Genomic DNA, 19074 nt, shown 5'->3' with positions numbered 1-19074 from the left:
GAGGGCTGTGCTGCTGCAGTGCCGCAACAGTGATGTCTGGAGGGACAGACTGATTGGCAGCGAGGTCCAGAGTGCTATGCTGCCACGCAGCCACAACACCACGGTCTGGAGGGATAGACTGACAGCAAGGTCTGGAGGGCTGCTCTGCCACAGCATTGCAACAGTGAGGTCCAGAGGGACAAACCGATTGACAGCGAGATCAAGAGGACTGTGCTGCTGTGCCATCGCAACACCCAAGTCTGGAGGTTGCACTGCTGCAGTGCTGCAACAGTGAGGTCTGGAGAGACAGTGACTGACAGCAAGGTCCAGAGGGTCGTACTGCCAAAGTGCCATGAGAGAGCGGTCTGGAAGACTGTGCTGTCATGGCATCACAACGAGGTCCGAAGGGACAGACTGACAATGATGTCTGGAGGGCCGTAGTGCTGTGACAGCAAGGTCTGGAGGTTGCCTGCTGCAGCCCTGCCTTCCTCCTGAGGGGAACAAGGGCCTAGCAGTGAAAGAAAGGGCTGGGTGTGGCTGTCTGGGCCTTGTTGTCGTGGTGCCATGGCAGTGTGACCCTCCAGACCTCTCCTTCATTGCCCCAGCACCATTCCTCTCAAGATGAAAGCGATGTTGCAGCAGTGCAGCCCAGCCCTCTCCTTTACTGCCGTGCTGCCATTCCCATCAGGGGGAAAGGGGCACCACACCAGCGAGGTCTAGACAGCCGTGCCGAATCCTCTCCACTTTCGTGGTGCCGTTCTCAGGAGGAAAGCAGCGCCATGGCAGTGAGGTCCAGAGGGGTGCAGTGGAGGCACCCACTGTAGCGGTTCTGACCCTGCAACTTGGGGAGGGCCCAACTGGGTGTCACGCCTCCTCTGGGGTGTCACCCAGTGTGGTCTGCACCTCTTAGTGAAACCACTGCTGCTGCTCCTGCTTTCTTTCATCAGAGGCAGCAGCAGAAACCATGTTGGTGGGGTTGCCAACACTCAAAGCTGTGGGGAGAAGGCATGTCTCTGGGGAAGGAGCTGGAGAAGTCAATTCTTGGAAAGAGTCCTTTGCCATGGAGTGGCTCCTGTAATTAAAATCTCTCTCTTTCCCAGCCATGCCAATCTCCACTCCAGAGCATGTGGCCTCTGCAAATCCCCTCCATACGCACTGGCTGCACCCTCTCCAACAGGACAAAGGATTGAGAATTGCTCCTCGATAAGGAGAGCCTTTCCCTTTGCACCTGGGCGCCTTGAGAGCAGCGACCGAGAGACCTCTTGCGCACCCTGCCCTTTCTCACAAGGCCAGCATGGGCACACCTAGCTGCTCGGTTGCTGCTCCCAGAGTGACTGGGAGGCAAAGGGAGCAGCCACCAAGATTGGCTGTTTTTAATTTGCAGTAGAACAAAAAACCTAATATCCAGAGATGTGGGGAGGTGCTAGGGTTGTCACCAAAGAGGAAAGGGGATGGTAGCCCAAAAAGGTTTGGGGACCACTGCACTAAATATTGCACCTTCTCTTTTATGAAGATGCCGTTACTTGGAGATCATTAAGTACAGATGTCTTGTCAGATAACAAAGCTATTAAGACCAGCTTGGCTCTCTTTCCCTTTTCTTCTTTCTCCTTCTGTGCCTCTACCTCCTTTTCCTACTTGGAGAGAGAAGTCAAAACAGACATGGATGAAATTCCTTACATTTTGCTAGCCTTGCCATTGATGCTAAGCGTCTTTGCCAAGGCTGTGGGACACTGGCATTCCCCAGCAATGCTTGTGTGTGTGAGATGGAAGGAAGGAAAGCAATTTATGTCAAATATGGAATTCAGCACTCAGAGTGCAGAACAGGACATAGTTCTACAATAAGAAAAAAAGGCAGGGAGTGGGATTTGAGGAACTAAATAAATATCACTCTTGCATTCATATGCCACACTTGGGTCACAAGATCCCATGTGCGCTCTTGAATACTGGCTTGGCATGCTCAAAGTCTTTTGACCTTAGCTAGAGTCAAAGAGCAGACATTTGAAAACCAGCTTGCCTTCATTGTAATATCCTCAAAGTCATTTAAAAAAACTTTTATGTGTTCAAGATTCACAAATATGCGCAACAAAACAAATTAACATGTAATAATGTAGTTTGTAGATGTAAGTCATGGATTATTATCCAATAAAATCTTACTGTCAGTTAATTTTGTAGGTTTCCATCACACACTGTGGGTCCTTCCAGAGGAACAACTGGCAGTGTTGACAATTAATATAGTAAATAAAGATGGTCCAGGCTTCATAAAATGTCTTTCTTGTGTCCTTTACAAACTTTATATATAGAGTACAAAATATAGAGTACATAAGTTTTCCTAGCTGCCAGGTTTTCCAAATTCTTTACCACCAATTGTCTCTTTTAAGGTCCTGTGTCTTCTAGCATTGATCCACTTCCAGTGTTGTTGCTGCTAGACGAAGCAATATTCACTTCCTATGTTTGAATTGGCTCTTGATGTAAAGGGACGATGGGATGAGAGCAGGACAGAAGGTAATAGTCTGTCTGGTAATCTCCAATATTTGGTATAAAACTGCAAACCAGAAGTGTCTGACTTTTGGACAGTAAAGCCACCCGTGTTTATATGAGCCCAAATCTTGACATCCCCTCCAGCATCTTGCCATTATCATCCTGGACATCTGAGATCATTATATAAGTGTTCAGTACCATTTGTGTGTTATTTTCCCAAATCACATTTTCTATGGTGATAGCTGGACAAGATGTGTACAGTTGGTTATTCCCCCCAGATGTGAGACCAGTTGGAATCAGACATTGTGACATCCAAATCTGATTGCCATAATATTCATAGATTTGCCCGTTTCTATATGTTATTTCAGTTATGTATTTATATATATTTGGTACTCTATGCCTATCCTCAGTACATGGTTTTTCATAAAAGGTTAATTGTATTGGAGCCTCATTTATATTATATGGCGCCTCAAGGGCTGTCTCAGAGAGAAGGGGCAGGTTTATTCTCCGCTGCCCCAGAGGGTAGAATCAGATACAATTGTTGTAACCTACAGAGTAGATTTTCATTAAACACTAGAAGGAACATTTTGAGAGTTAAGGGAAGTTGGAGAATGGTGAGGGTCGCTAGATGTCTCCCAAAAGAGGCTGATGAGCGCACATGCTTTTGCACTTTTAACTCAGTTTAGGTGTAGATTCTTAACTGAGCAGGAGGTTGGACTTTATGGCCTCAGGCACCCTTTCCAACTCTACTATTAATATTAGTAATACTACTATTACTAATATTAGTATTACTAATACAAGTATCTAGTATTGTAATAAATATAATTTCCATGGATGCCCATTTGAATCCAGGATTCAATCCAGGATTTGAATACAGGCTCCTGTAATATAGCTGAGCTTTTAGCAGGATGAGGAACTGTGTCTCCGGTGACAGGAATAAAGCGGGACATTTGTCTGCTCCTGGAATGCCTGCAGGAAAAACGACTGAGTCTTGTGGCACCTGAAAAATACTATAATGTTTTATTTGGCAAAACACTTTACCAACTATCCCAGCTCCATTTTACATCTTTATTGTGAACTATCATTTCAAAGGAACTGTGTGACTCCAATATAGCTCTTTCCGAGACCTCTGATTAAAATGTCTCCAAGATGTGACGGACCCAGGGGGTGTATTTGGAGATCTGAGTGTAGACATCAGGGTACTTGCCAGATCCACATCTCTTCCCATTGAAGGAGACGATACCATGTACTCTAGTCCCACAAACCAGAGGTCCTCCAGAGTCTCCCTGGAAAATCAGTAAGTGCTGTGAGTACCAGACCATGGAAAACCTGAGCCATGGAGGCTACTGGGATATAGTAGAGGTCATAAATTACATTCTGCACACACTTCTGTCTTTGTGAGGCCTTCCACCCTTCAAATAGGGGACACTCCTTATAATGAGGGACAAGCTTTCCAACCCTCAACTTAAGGACATCCTTTATCATAAGGGATAGTTGGCAACCCTGACTCAAACCAACAACCCTAGATAAGGAGAGGGCAGTGGCAATGGAGGGATTGATTTATTTACTTTTAATTTTGATTGATATCCAAAGACTTGCCGAACAGAAGCTTCGCATACCTGGACTGGGGTGGGAGGCACAGATCATCCCATCAGGTGGATTATTGCCAAGTTTATCTAAAATGTTTTACTTAGGGAACAGTTTGTGTGTGTGTGGGGGGGGGGAACTGAGTAGTAGCAGCAGTAGTAATCATGGTAAAAACAAACAAACAGCTTCATTTATATACTGCTCCATACTGAACTAACAGTGTCTAAGCAGTTTACAACAGTTAGCTAATTGCCCCCAACAATCTGGGGACTCATTTTAGCGACCTCCTTGGAAGGATGCAAGCCTGAGTCAAGCTTGAGCCCTTTCGCTGGTATTGAACTCGCAACCTTATGGTTTTGAGGGAGTGGTTGCAGTATAGGCATTTAACCGCTGTGCCACCAGGGCTTCTAATCCCCATGTTAGTGGGGATTAGAAATGAAAGACAGCCACTGTGAAGTCGAAGGCTTTCATGGCTGGCACCCATAGATTTTCATGGGTTTTTCGGGCTATGTGGCCATGTTCTAGAAGAGTTTATTCCTGACATTTCACCAGCATCTGTGACTGGCATTTCTAAAGATGCCAGCTACAGATGCTGGCAAAACGTCAGAAATAAATTCTCAGTTAAATGTGGCCACATAGCCTGGGAAACCCACAGAAAACAATTTTGCCCTATACAGTTTGGGACCAGCCTATCTGAAGGTAAGCCATCTGTAAGTCCTTGCCTACATCTCAATCCTATTTCTTTCTTTTTTGCTTAGAACTCTGATTACTGTGCAGTAAAACCTAGCATGGATGAGAACTATTTTTCTCCATGAGGAAGTCTTTCAGGCGTTCTCCAGATACAAGATCTCCATTGATGGAACAACCATTTCAAGAAGATTACGTTGTATTTCCCACTGCCAAAATGCATACAGAACATCTGGTTGGTGAAGGCAGTGTTGAAAACACAAGTAGCAACAGAAAGATGGCAATGGAAGTTCAAGGTGATGGAGAAGGTGAACAAATCCTTACAACTCAGTTATCATGTCAAGACGTAACTGCAGACTATATCGAAGACTTGGGCATTGGAGAACATAACAATCAAATGGACGTTCAAGATGTTGAAACTAGCAATGGAGAAAGTGCTATGATAGACATTGTCCCATCTTCATCACATGAATATGCAGATGTTATCGAAGACTAATGGTGGCCACAGGATCTCCCCATGGTTCTCTCACTCCTATTTCTTTCTTTTTTGCTTAGAACTCTGATTACTGTGCGGCAAAACCTAGCATGGATGAGAACTATTTTTCTCCATGGGGAAGTCTTTCAGGCATTCTCCAGATACATGATCTCCATTGGTGGAACAACCATTTCACGTACTTCCCAGCACACAAATGCATATAGAACATCTGGTGGACTTTATTTTGATTTTAGGGGCCCATTCCCACTGGGCATATAAATCAACGAATCTCGCTGCGAGTCTGTCTCAGATTGCGTATCTGAGTCTTATTCGAATCACATCCATCGTTCCCATTGCAAAAGGGAGCAAACAGACTCAGTTTTTCTTGACCCATGTTCTCATTCCCATTGATATTTCTCCATTGTATTTTGATGCAGACTTTTTTGTTCCCCATTCCCATTGCCTTTCTGTAACAGGTTTTTTTTAAAAAAGCTGTCAATAAAGCGCTTTGGCGATTAGACGTCACAGTGACGCCAATTCCTTCAATGCATTTTGACGCAGGCTATTTTTGTTCCCCGTTCCCATTTGCGTCTTTCAAAACTGTTTTTCTGTTGATCAATCGCTTAAGCACTTAGGCGTCTTGTTCCCAAAGAATTGGCCACCAGAAATGAAAACCCAGGTCATGGACATAAAGGGTTGCAAAGCCCATCATCCTGGTAGCTTATCACATAAATTTTGGCTATTATCCCCCCTTTCCCCCTTAGTAGATTAGGGCCCCCATGATTTGCTAGTCTGTTCTGTTGTTATGTGTGATTGTTTTGGCACTACTAAGACAACCTTAGTGTGATCCAGGTTGTAAGCAAAAGACCTAACATTTTGTTAAATTAAAAAGCTGTACTTGGTTAAACTACAGATCTTTTTTACCGCCCGGACATCCACATGTGACAGCTAGTCTTGCTTGGATGAAGGAGAGCCTTTGTTTCCCCTCTAGGAGAATAGATTCCTGCAGATCAGCAGATCCATGGTTTGAGAGATGCGAGTTTCTAGTAATTTGGATGTTAAGGTTAAATGTCCTCTTCAGGATTTACAAGGGAGAGAAAAAGAGCTTTAATGTTCCTCTCCCTTGTGAGCTATGGTAGAGACCCTCGGTCTGTTCCTTTCTGTGTGCAAATGTTACAAAACCTGAAAATCCAGTACCCTCCCCACCAGATAGCCATTATAGCCCTGTCTGTTTTAAAGAGAGCTCTATCTTGATTCGGATTTGAAAGACTTCCATTTCCCCCCATAGACCTCAATCTACAAACGATCCTGTTTAGCTGGTCCTTTGAGCCGGCAAGGAAGCAAAGAACACCTTTAGAGTCTTCCACAGGAGAATAATAGTTTAAAGTGTTGTTTTGCTCCCCAGTCCTTGTGTTGAGGCTACTGGGATAGAGGTCATAAATTACATTCTGCACACACTTCTGTCTTTGTGGGGCCTTCCACCCTTCAAACAGGGAACACTTCTTATAGTGAAGGACAAGCTTTCCAACCCTCAAGGACATCCTTTATCATAAGGGATAGTTGGCAACCCTGACTCAAACCAACAACCCTAGATAAGGAGAGGGCAGTGGCGATGGAGGGATTGATTTGCTTACTTTGTTATTTTGATTGATATCCCAAGACTTACCGAACAGAAGCCACGCAGACCTGGACTGGGGTGGGAGGTACAGATCATCCCATCATAGACATGGCCAGCCCATGATGCATTATATGCATTCCTGTCCACCACAGTCACTGTGGCTTCCATCAGCTTTGTGGGAATGGTCCCATAATTCGAGATGTCCCCCCAGCCACCAACTTTGCAGGTGACACCGGGGAGGAGGTGGCTGTTTTCATTGGGGAGCCGGATTCTCTTGACCTCCGGGCTGAAATTTACTGACTGATTCAACTGGAAAAAGAACGGGGTGGAAAGAAGAGAAATACCTGTACTGGTAATGCTGAGCTTTGTTTCCTTCTTGTGGTAGAACTGCGTATTTAGAAAACAATGCAAAAATCTGAGAGCTGCTCTGTTGTGAAAGAGGCAGGGGAGCCATTTCATCCAGAGGTTGGGAATGAATGCCACTTTTTGGGAATGACAAATAATTCCAAAAGAAAAGCAAGCAACACTCTCAAGATGAGATTAATATAATGGACTGTGAAACAGCAAGCCCTTCGACAGTTCACAAATAATATTAGTCCATGAAGAGAAACACTATGATTTTGAAAGAAAGCATACCCCAGTTTGGCAAGAACGGTCAGCATAAATCTGGTATTGATATCAAGATAAATAACTTCTTGTTTTATTACCTGTCTTTGGTTTGTAGCCACTGAAAACATTTAAATCCCTCAACATCTCAGAATTTAGGCCTGTGACTCTAATGTAATCATTTTTATTCTCCTGTATGGTTTTTAACATATTGCCCTGAGAAAGAAGCAATGAAGCTTTGAAAGTTTACATCATTTATTTTATGCTTTTGAGTTGGCCTGAGGAAGGTAGAACTGCTCATGGATTTTGGATTTTGGTGTGCTTTGCTACACAGCCAACATGGCTATTCCTGAATATTTTTTCATGAACAGTTCAAAAACGATATTGATGTGACATGTCCAGAAGGCAGCCAAGATGGTCAGTTTATATTATAGGCATCTTCAAGGGTGTGCTGCAAATTTGTTTTGCATGGACCAGTGAGTTAACCAGAATATGGGGTGGATTTGCTATCTTTAAACTGAGGTTGGATTAATAGCTTTCAGGAATGTATGCTGAGTGTTTGGAGTTCTTTCTCACTAGATTTGATTCTACAATTGCCCTGTCTCTCAACAGTAGAATCACAGAGTTGGAAGAGACCACAAGGGCCATCCAGTCCAACTCACTTCAGCCATGCAGGATCTCACAAAGCACCCCCAACAGATGCCCAGCCTCTGTTTAAAGACCTCCAAAGGAGGAGACTCCACTACTCTCCAAGGGAGTAGGTTCCACTGTCAAACAGCCCTTACTGTCAGGAAGTCCCTCCTAATGTTGAGGTGGAATCTTTACCTGTAGTTTGCATCCATTGCTCCAGATCCTATTCTCTGGAGCAGCAGAAAACAAGCTTGCTCCATCCTCATTATGACACCCTTCCAAATACTTAAAGAGAGCTATCATATCTCCTCTTAACCATCTCTTCTCCAGGTTAAAACACACCCAGCTCCCTAAGTTACTCCTCCTAAGGCATGATTTCCAGTAGGCTCCAGCTTGTGGGACATTAGTGTTCTATGGGGCACCTCCATTTTGGAATGCCCTCACTTTTGAAGCCTTGATATTGGCCTCATTTCAGCACCAATTCAAACAGGGCTTATAATACAACAAAATCCAAAATCCACAAGCAGCAGCACCTTTATCTCAGCCCTGCAGCTTTGGAACTCTCTTCCCGGTTAGGGATGCCATATCCCGGCGGCCCCCGGGACAATCCCGCTTTTGGAGGACCCCGCCCCGCCCTGGCCCGGTTTGGCCAAAATCCCGGCTTTGTGCCATTGCCGCGACCGCTAATGCGTGCGGCCATTGCCGCGACCGCTAATGTGTGCGGCTGGCAGCCACCCACCTCCTCCTCCTCGGCAGCGTCACCCTCCTCTGCCTGACAGTGCCACGTGGCACTTGCCTGGGCTGGCAACAACGTGCGCTCGCCCCGCTAGCGCGCCTGTGCGCGGGGCTAGAAAAGAGGAGCTAGTCCTCTTTGGCCAGCCAGCCAGTCAGCCAAAGGGGACAAGCTCCTCTTTTCTAGCCCCGCGCGGCTGCAACAGCACACGCTTCCCTGCTAGCGCGCCCGCACAAGGGGCTGAAAACAGGGAGCTCGTCCCCTTTGGCTGGCTGGCCAATGGCTGAAGAGCAGGGGCGGGGCTGTTTCCAGCCCCATTGGCCAGTGCCAAAGAGCTTTGGAGGAGGAGGACTAGGAGGAGGAGGAGGAGGCAGAGAGGAGGACCAATGAGGGTAGGCCTCTGGGCCAGGGGGAGGGGAGAGCGCCATTTCCAAATGGCGCTGGGGAGGAGGAAGTGGAGAGGTGAGTGGCCACTTCGGCTCTGCCTTATTTCTTTTATTTTTTAATTATTTTTTATTCTTAAAAATAAACAACCCTTCCTTTATATTTTATATTTATTTTTATTATTAAAAATAACCTTTTTTATTTTATATTATTTTTATCTGTCTAGAAATAATGCCAAAATGTCCTCCATTTTGATCATGCCTAAGAAACATGCATTTATATTAACATTTTTTTAAAATCATCAATTTTTTTCATGTGTCCTCCAATTTTAAAAAATGTGTCCTACATTTGAAAATGTTTTCCTACATTTGTCCCGGTTTGGAGGTCCTGACTTATGGCAACCCTATTCCCGGTGAGCTCCGCTCGGCTACCTCCCTTGACCTATTTAGGAAGAGGTTAAAAACCTTCCTCTTCCAACAGGCTTTCCCCCAGATGTTGTAAGATCTGCTCTCTCCCCGCTGCACTCGTTGCACCAGCACTTTAAACTAGTTTTTGTATGGTTTTAATCTTGTAATTTTAATATTGTTTCTAATAGTTTATATATCAACTTGAATGCTTATGTGATTACTGTTTGTAAAGTGTATATTTGTGTACTTCTGTATAACCCGCTTTGATCTGCCAAGGAAAAGCAGGCTATAAATAAACAGTTTATTATTATTATTATTTATTGGCCCAACTCTAAAGCACAGAATACTTTACGCAAGCTTAGATTCTTAATCAGAAAAAGGTATCAAAAGTAATTATTAAATCATTTCACCTATGAAATGTTGGAAAGATATACTGTACTAGAACACTGGGGCCTCATAGCTGCAACACAGTCGTTGTTTCAAACATTTTAGTGCTGTGGATTTTCTGTGCACATTCTTTTGTTGGTCACTTAGGGTGAAAAAATGAAATGAAGAGATATAGGATTATGGGGGACACCTGGCTTAAGGAGGCAACATGTGAAAGGGATCTAGGAGTCATTTTTTCCAAGACTGAAGACACAACAAAGCGATCTATCGTTTAATATTATTGTTACCAGGTTGGCAGCAACATCATAGAATCATAGAATCATAGAGTTGGAAGAGAACGCAAGGGCCATCCAGTCCAACCCCCTGCCATGCAGGAAATCCAGATCAAAGCATCCCCGACAGATGACTATCCAGCCTCCGTTTGAAGACCTCCAAGGATGGAGACTCCACTACACTCCTAGGAAGTGTGTTCCACTGTCAAACAGCCCTTACTGTCAGGAAGTTCCTCCTAATGTTGAGGTGGAATCTCTTTTCCTGCAGCTTGGATCCATTGTTCCTGGTCCTGTTCTCTGGAGCAGCAGAAAACAAGCTTGCTCCCTCCTCAGTATGACATCCCTTCAAATATTTAAACAGAGCTATCATATAACCTCTTAACCTTCTTTTCTCCAGGCTAAACATACCCAGCTCCCTAAGGTGTTCCTCATAGGGCTTGGTTTCTAGACCCTTCACCATTTTAGTCGCCCTCCTTTGGACACGCTCCAGTTTCTCAATGTCCTTTTTGAATTGTGGCGCCCAGAACTGGACACAATATTCCAGGTGGGGCCTGACCAGAGCAGAATATAGTGGTACTATTACTTCCCTTGATCTAGACACTATACTTCTATTGATGCAGTCTAAAATCGCATTGGCCTTGTTAGCTGCCGCATCACACTGTTGACTCATCTTCAAGTTGTGGTCTACTTGGACTCCTAGATCCCTTTCACATGTTGCCTCCTTAAGCCAGGTGTCCCCCATAATCCTATATCTCTTCATTTCATTTTTTCACCCTAAGTGCAGTACCTTTCATTTCTCCCTGTTGAAGTTCATTTTGTTAGCTGTGGCCCAGCTTTCTAGTCTATTCAGATCATTTTGAATTTTGATCCTGTCCTCTGGAGTCCTCCTAATTTGGTGTCATCTGTAAATTTGATAAATATGCTCCCAATTCTGTCCTCCAAGTCATTGATAAAGGTGTTGAATAGCACTGGGCCCAGGACAGAGCCCTGTGGGACCCCACTGGTCACTTCTCTCCAGGATGAAAATGAGCCATTGCTGAGCACCCTTTGGGTTCGTCCGGTCAACCAATTACAAATCCACGTAACAGTTGCCTTGTCTAGCCCACATTTTACAAGCTTGTTTGCAAGAATGTGTCCAACGAAATGACAGGAGTCCAGGAGAACTTAACCTATACATTTATTTATCCTCAGCCAGTGTCAGAGATGCTAGAGAATTAATCATATATTTTCTTGCTTCCTGGAAATTAATTTTTTGAGCTCTATCAGCACACATAAGTTGATTCAGTCCTGAGCAGGAAATCTTGGCCTGGACTACTCCTGCCCTGGTAACTCTATATAGTTATGTTAATCTTCTTCAGCATGAAAGCATATCAATAAATCCTATAGTATTTCTTAGACTGACTTAATGTAAGAACAGGATGGAACTGGAAAAATGACATAGGTGTTGGTTTTAGGGTCTCAGAATCCCCCAGCTAAGATGATCACTAGCCATGCTGGCTGTAGGTTTCTAGGGGTTATAGTGAAAAGAAGTAACATTTACCAGTTCTCTATCCAAAGCATATGCCAGTTTTGTCCTACTTTACCTACTCACTTTGAGTAAACGGATGTCATTCTTAACTCTCACGGGGTCATTATGCAGGTGTGCCACGGATTCCTGGATGCTGAAGATTTGCTGTGAAGCCTCAGGCGTCTTCAGGGAGTGGGCACCCAGCACAACGTGGATGTTGGGAAATCGTCTGCAGTTGCAAATCAAAAAAAGATCACAATAGCAATGGTTACTGGTTTTATTGTGATGTGCCTTTCCAACTTATGGTGATGCTGTCACAAAGCTATAAATAGGATTTTCTTAGCAAGCTTTGTTCAGAGAGAGTTTGCTTTCTTCTGAGGCTGAGCGAGTATGACTTTTGCAAGGTCGTTGCCAAGTGTCAATTTAGACTGTTCTCTAAAGTACAACACTTGAACCACCATTGTATTTGTGTTGCGTTGGCTCCTTGCCTTGTGTCCTGCTTGGCCATGACCTCATGTAAGTCATACTCTCTCAACCTCAGAAGAAAGTCAACTCCCTGCAACTCAAAATGTTCCATGCATCACCACCAAGGAGCTCAATACGCTTTCCCCCTGTGGAAACTCAGTATACAGTGTTAAACCGCTCTTACGTACCGAGGAATTATGCAGTGGGCAGCTGTCATGACCCATCGTTTCTGCACCAAGAACCCGCCACAGGTGCATCCCGTTCAGTTGGATAGAAGCCATAAAGGGCCACGAATGGGGTTTTGCTTCCTGACCCCCGATCACCCAGCTCCCCAAAGTGTTGGTGGGAAACCAAAGGCCTAGGAGATGAAAGAGAGAGTGTTATGAACTAGGGCTGTGGCTGAGCAACAGGCAAGTAACCCAAAACATTTTCAAAGCCAGGCACACATGGCATATCTTAACCATAGAACCATAGAGCTGGAAGAGACCCCCATATCCAACCCCTTGCCATGCAGGAAGACACAATCAAAGCTCTCCTGATAGATGGCCATCAAGGCTGTTTAAAAATCTCCAAAGAAGGAGACTCTGACGCCTTCTGGGGGAGTGTCTTCCACTGTCGATCAGCATTTACTGTCAAAGAAGTTCTTCCTAATGTTGAGCTGGAATCTAGAGCTTGCATCCATTGCTCCGGGTCCTAGTCTCTGGGGCAGCAGAATACAAGCTTGTTCCCTCCTCAATATGGCATCCCTTCAAGTATTTAAACAGGGCTGTCATATCACCTCCTAACCTTCTCTTCTCCAGGCTAAACATCCCCAGCTCCCTAAGTCATGGTTTCCAGACCCTTCACCATTTTAGTCGCCCTCCTTTGGACACACTCCAGTTTCTCAATGTCCTTTTTGAATTGTGGTGCCCAGAACTGGACACAACATTATTCCAGGTGGGGCCTGACCAGAGCAGAATAGAGTGGCACTATTACTTCCCTTGTTCTAGACACTATACTTTTATTGATGCAGCCTAAAATTGCATTGGCTTTTTTAGCTGTCACATCGCACTGTTGACTCATGTTCAACTTGTGGTCTACTTGGACTCCTAGATTCTCTGATATATGAGAGGCTGTCCCTTCAGCCTTTGGAAAGGAACACATATCAAAATATTTGGTATGCGATATTGCTGAGCTTAAAACAGGGATTAAAATAACGTACGGGATGAGAGTCTCCTTATATTTTACCACCGGCTAGGCTGACTATGGCTGAGGGCATTGGTAATACTGCAAAAGAGAGGAATGGAAGATTATGCCCGAAGAGCAACATGCTCATCTAGAGGATCACAGGATGCCCAGCACTGAGAGGGATCTTCATCATTCCCAACAGTTTTTGAACGGGAATTCAGAGACATAGCCGTGTTAGTTTGGAAAAGCAGTATGCAAAGGGATCTTGGAGCACCTTTGAGACTATAATAAAGACATCGTCACGCATATCAGAAGGCATTGGTGGTATTTGTAAAAGAAGCATTCCCTTATGCTCTCTGAAATTTGCATTAGGATGAACCAGAAGACACTGGTGTTGTCGAAGAGGCATTATATTCTCTGTCTGAGAGATGAAATTGCACTTCTTGCCATGCATTGTGCATGACAACTGAAACAGGCTTTCTCTGTTGTGGAACAGGCATTCCCTGTTCTCTTCTTTCTGTGTATTTGTAGGAACCTATCCCTAAATAAAATAAAATAAAATAAAAAATATTTCCATGTTATTTTGGCCTCTGGTGCTTCGTTTTCTGTTAAGGAAGTAACTGCCCAGAAATACACTGACCATGTTAACTGATATATGTGTGTTCCATTTTGGAGGAAGGAAAAAAACCAAGGGGTTGCCTCAGAATAAAGGGAAACAGTTGGGTGATGTAAGGTCATATGGGGAAACCTTCGATCTGGTCTGGCTGGAAGAGGAAGGAGGATGGGAGATTCAAGAGGCGTAAAATTTGACAGGGGTTTTACAGGGTAGGAAGAATTAATGCCATGCCATTGCAAGTCCTATATCTACATTATAACTGTATTAATATATGATAGGATGTACATTATAGGTATATTCACCTGCCGTTTCATTAGCAAATGAAGACCATTCCATTCTAGCCTGGGCACTGAATGCTTTTACATATAGAATCATAGAATCATAGAATCGTAGAGTTGGAAGAGACCACTAGGGCCATCCAGTCCAACCCCCTGCCATGCAGGAAATCCAAATCAAAGCATCCCTGACAGATGGCCATCCAGCCTCTGTTTAAAGACCTCTAAGGAAGGAGACTCTATCACCTTCCGAGGAAGTGCATTCCACTGTCGAACAGCCCTTACTGTCAGGAAGTTCCTCCTAATGTTCAAGTGGAATCTCTTTTCCTGTAGCTTGCATCCATTGTTCCGGGTCCTGTTCTCTGGAGCAGCAGAAAACAAGCTTGCTTCCTCCTCAATATGACATCCTTTCAAATATTTAAACAGGGCTATCATATCACCTCTTAACCTTCTTTTCTCCAGGCTAAACATCCCCAGCTCCCTAAGTCGTTCCTCATAGGGCATGGTCTCCAGACCCTTCACCATTTTTGTCGCTCTCCTTTGGACACGCTCCAGTTTCTCAATGTCTTTTCTGAATTGTGGCGCCCAGAACTGGACACAATATTCTAGGTGAGGCCTGACCAAAGCAGAATACAGTGGCACTATTACTTCTCTTGATCTAGACACTATACTTCTATTGATGCAGCCTAAAATAGCATTGGCCTTTTTAGCTGCCACATCACACTGTTCACTCATGTTCAACTTGTGGTCCACTTGGACTCCTAGATCCCTTTCACACGTAGTTTCATTCAGCCAGGTGTCACCCATCCTATATCTGTGCATTTTGTTTTTCCGCCCCAAGTGCAATACCTTACATTTCTCTGTGTTGAATTTCATTTTGTTAGCCTTGGCCCAGCTTTCTAGTCTATTCAGGTCATAATACCCCTCTGGGGTATTAGCTATTCCCCCTAATTTGGTGTCATCTGCAAATTTGATAAGTATGCTCCCAATTCTGTCATCCAGGTCATTGATAAAGATGTTGAATAGCACTGGGCCCAGGACAGAGCCCTGTGGGACCCCACTGGTCACTTCTCTCCAGGATGAAGGGCATATGTAAACCTTTGCCATGTTGACCATTCCTTAGCCACATAAGTCCTTCCCATGAGACTCAGGCAAAAGCAAACTTCTCTAGACTATGTTAGCTTGCCTATTCTTCCTCATTGATAACCTTTGCCACATTGACCACCTCCGATGTTCCTTGGCCACATAAGTCCCAGCTATTTATATGTCAGAGGGTATATTGTTTTCAGAGAGCAGAGCCCTCACCGGCACCCATCCCAATGAAAAAAGAAGTTATGTTTTACCTGTCTGGAGCCAAACAAGCAGCAGCACCCAAGAGAGCTTCATCTTCTTTCTGGCACGATGGCTGAGATCTCTTCTACCCAAAGAAAGCCACCATCCACAGAAGTTTGGCTGGTAGAGAAACAGGGCTGCCGCCTCCCACTGGTTATATATCCTCCTAACAGAGCGCAGATATCTTGGTCACATCCATTGAAATCCATTGTCACTTCCCTGCATTGCATAACCTTTCATTTAAAAACCTGTTTTTCCAAAACTAGAATGGGCATTTAACAACTTCCAGGTTTTTTTAAAGGACATTTTTGCTATCTGGGGTCTCCGAGGGCTGAAAATTGCCCACCTTTTGACAGGCCACGGTTGTCTATCCTTGCTATGTATGGAAGACATGCAGCTACGATAATCCCATCAGTAGTATAGGGACTCATTTTGAATCTGTAAACTTAAGGGGCTTATGTAATGGAAAGGCAACTTTGGTAATCGTACAATGCATGGTTTTGCGTATTTCAAAATGTAATAGGGCCTTCCACATGTTGAGATAGTTAGGCTTCAGTCTACAAGTTCCAGAATGTCCAAGAGTGAACGCTGGCCGATAGATTTTGGGAGTTGCAATCCAGAAAAGATAACTCTCGGGTTTTTCTCCCCTCCTAACCATGATGCTTCTGCCCACTCTGTCAATCTTGCTACACCCCTGACCCAAAAATAAACCCAGAGGCCATATAGACCGTCCTCTAAAATCAAAGTGGAGAATGGGTAGAAGGTAGGGAAGAAGTAGGGAAACTTGTGGCCTTCCAGAAACGGTTCAACTCCAATCATTATCAGCCCTCAATACAGTAAATGGAAATGCAAAAAGGTAATTGCTCCAAAAGTGCTGAACTGCAGACTGAACGGGTCAAGCCTCATTTGGAGAACTGCAAAGCACTGGAGTCTTGGTTAAAGGGGAGGAAGGAACATTTACCCTTCCATTTTTGTAGAGTCTTACGCAAATCATCACTAGAGTATATCACATTCTTTCATTCATTATCTTGTTCCCTAATCTAATTCTGTTCCTAAAATGCTAATCCCCCCCCCCATTTTTTTTGAAGATATACTACTGTATAATCTTCTCCCATTCTTCATTTCTCCAGGAAGACAGGTCCTCCATTTCTCCCTCCTGTCCAGGAGGACTTTCAAAACACTTTCTCTCTCTCTCTTCTCACATTTGCCAGGCTGCAAAGAGGAGGAGAGAGGCTGGGCCAGGGAACTGTGCGTTTGTGTATCCCTTGAAGAAGTCTCTCCCAGGGACAGACAGCAAGGCAGCTCAGGAAATCAGGAAAACGGATGCATCTGGAGCCTTGGTTTTCCACACAGCAGCCATTATGTGAGAGGAGTCCATTTGCAAGCAAGGTGGAAATGTAAATCCGATAGTTTTGCGAATTTACTCATTTCCTGATTGACCTCACATTCTCCCTGCATTCTCTTCTGATTGTCCTCAGCATCATGTGAAAAGCAGCTGCGAATTTGTCCCTAAGCCCTGGGTGGCCCTGCATTGTTCCCACTTTAAACTTCCATGTGATAACATGCTATGACTCTATGATTCTACAACCTTCGAGTCCCTGAGATCAAACTCACACAACTCTGTGGCTGTCAATGGCTGCAGTGCCACTGTGACACCAGGGCTCCCGCACAAGGCCACAAATGGGCAGGTCAGACTGTGTTGCGTGGCTTTGGCCGGCCACATTGCCATTGAGGGTGAGTAGGCTAGAGGCCAAGCTGAGCCTCCAGATTCTCAGTTGGTAGGAAAGCATGCCGGGTCTGCCAGCAGTGTTGCCTGCTCTGCATGTGCGAATCTGGGCCAAGAGGGTCCTGTCCCCTAAGATGTTACAATCCTAGCATTGGAAGAGACCTCAAGGGTCATCCAACCCAACCCCTTTGTGCTGTGCAAGAACACAGAATCAAAGCACCAGCAAAAGATGGCCATTCAGCCTCTGTTTAAAAACCTCCAAAGAAGGAGACTCCATCACCCTCCAAGGCTGTGTCCTCCAATGTCCAACAGCTTTGACCATCCTCTCTTTAAAAACCTCCAAAGAAGGAGCCTCCGTCGCCCTCCAAGGCTGTGTCCTCCAACGACCTACAGCTCTGACCATAATGAAGTTCCCCCTGAGATTTTGGTGGAATAATTTCTCCTGTAGTTTGTATCTGTTGCTCCTTGTCCTTGTCTCTGGAGCTATGGGAAACAAGCCTCTTCCCTCTTTGATGTGACATCCCTTTAGATATTTAAACATGACGATCATGTCCCCTCTAGACCTTCTTGTCATCAGGCTAAACACATGGATGGACTCTAGCTAGCATGGCGCAGGGATGCTGGGAGTCACAGTCTTCCTCTGAGGCATGGATAGCTGGGGCGCTCACTTCAGAACAGAATGGAAAGGCACTCAGGGAGGAAAAAATGCCCTCTATAATAGTAAATAGTAGAAGGATTGGGGGGAGGAGGTCAGTGGAAACAGAAGATCCGTCTGGGCAATGACTCCCTCCCTCCTGGTAGGCTATAGGTATGAGCAACATGGCCCCTGAGAGACGTTCCTTCTATGCCATTTGATCCATGGTGGGTTCTCCCCACATCTGTGTGACTCTAGGGCCAGAACACAAACACATGTAGGAATACTCTGAACTTAGTTACTGTGATACACTTATCAATCAGGTAGCCTTGTCTTAGAACAAGAACTGTTTTAATGCAAATTTATTACAATCTTGTCAGAGGATATAAAACAAAACAAAATAACAACAACAATAACAATGATAATAATAATAATAATAATAATAATAATAATAAAATTTTATTTATATCCCGCCCCTTTGAGGTCAATCGGGGCGGCTAACAATAATACAATACAATACAATATATATCAAAATCTACTTCCCTCCCCCCTTTAAAAAGTTATTAAATCAATTATAATTAAAACCAACAAATTAAAACAACATAACACATACACACCATTACAAAACAGACAAAAACAAAACAGCAAACTGTGGCACCATTCCACTCAAATTTCCAGAGAGGACCTTAGGGACTCTCATGAGAAGAGGGTTCCTGAGGCTGGGATTATCTATCCAGGAAAGGCCTGCTGGAAGAGATCCGTCTTGACAGCCTTTTTAAAGCTGTCTAAAGATGTCAGTTGACAGATCTCGTCCGGCAGGTCGTTCCATAATCTGGGGGCGACAAGAGAAAAAGCCCTCTGGCAGGTAGCCGAAAGCCTATATCTTTGAGGCTGCAGCAAATTCCTCCCAGAGGACCGGAGTGTGCGGGGAGGATTATATGGGAGGAGGCGGTCCCTGAGATAGTTTGGACCCAAGCCATTTAGGCCTTTAAAGGTGATAACCAACACCTTGTACTGGGCCCTGAAACTAATAGGCAGCCAGTGGAGGGACTTTAATAACGGAGTAATATGGTCCCTCCTCGATGTTCCTGACACTACTCTGGCCGCCA

The 19074-nt window shown here is 44.6% G+C and overlaps 1 pseudogene across 1 annotated transcript; it reads right to left on the bottom strand.

Moving 5' to 3' along the window:
* Window positions 1-3463: 3463 nt before the first annotated feature.
* LOC149308480 (serine protease 57-like) lies at window positions 3464-17395 on the bottom strand (annotated as a pseudogene). Its single transcript, XR_016282206.1, has 6 exons — window positions 17220-17395; window positions 13459-13481; window positions 12404-12573; window positions 11835-11979; window positions 6873-7133; window positions 3464-3743 (listed from the first exon to the last, which is right to left on the bottom strand). The product of XR_016282206.1 is annotated as a serine protease 57-like (transcript).
* Between the last annotated feature and the right edge of the window lie 1679 nt (window positions 17396-19074).

Source organism: Sceloporus occidentalis, unplaced genomic scaffold (genome assembly GCF_023333645.1).
Source record: "Sceloporus occidentalis isolate IW3139 unplaced genomic scaffold, rSceOcc1.0.p SCAF_8, whole genome shotgun sequence".
Lineage (NCBI taxonomy): Eukaryota > Metazoa > Chordata > Lepidosauria > Squamata > Phrynosomatidae > Sceloporus > Sceloporus occidentalis.
This window is presented reverse-complemented; position numbering and strand designations above follow the sequence as displayed.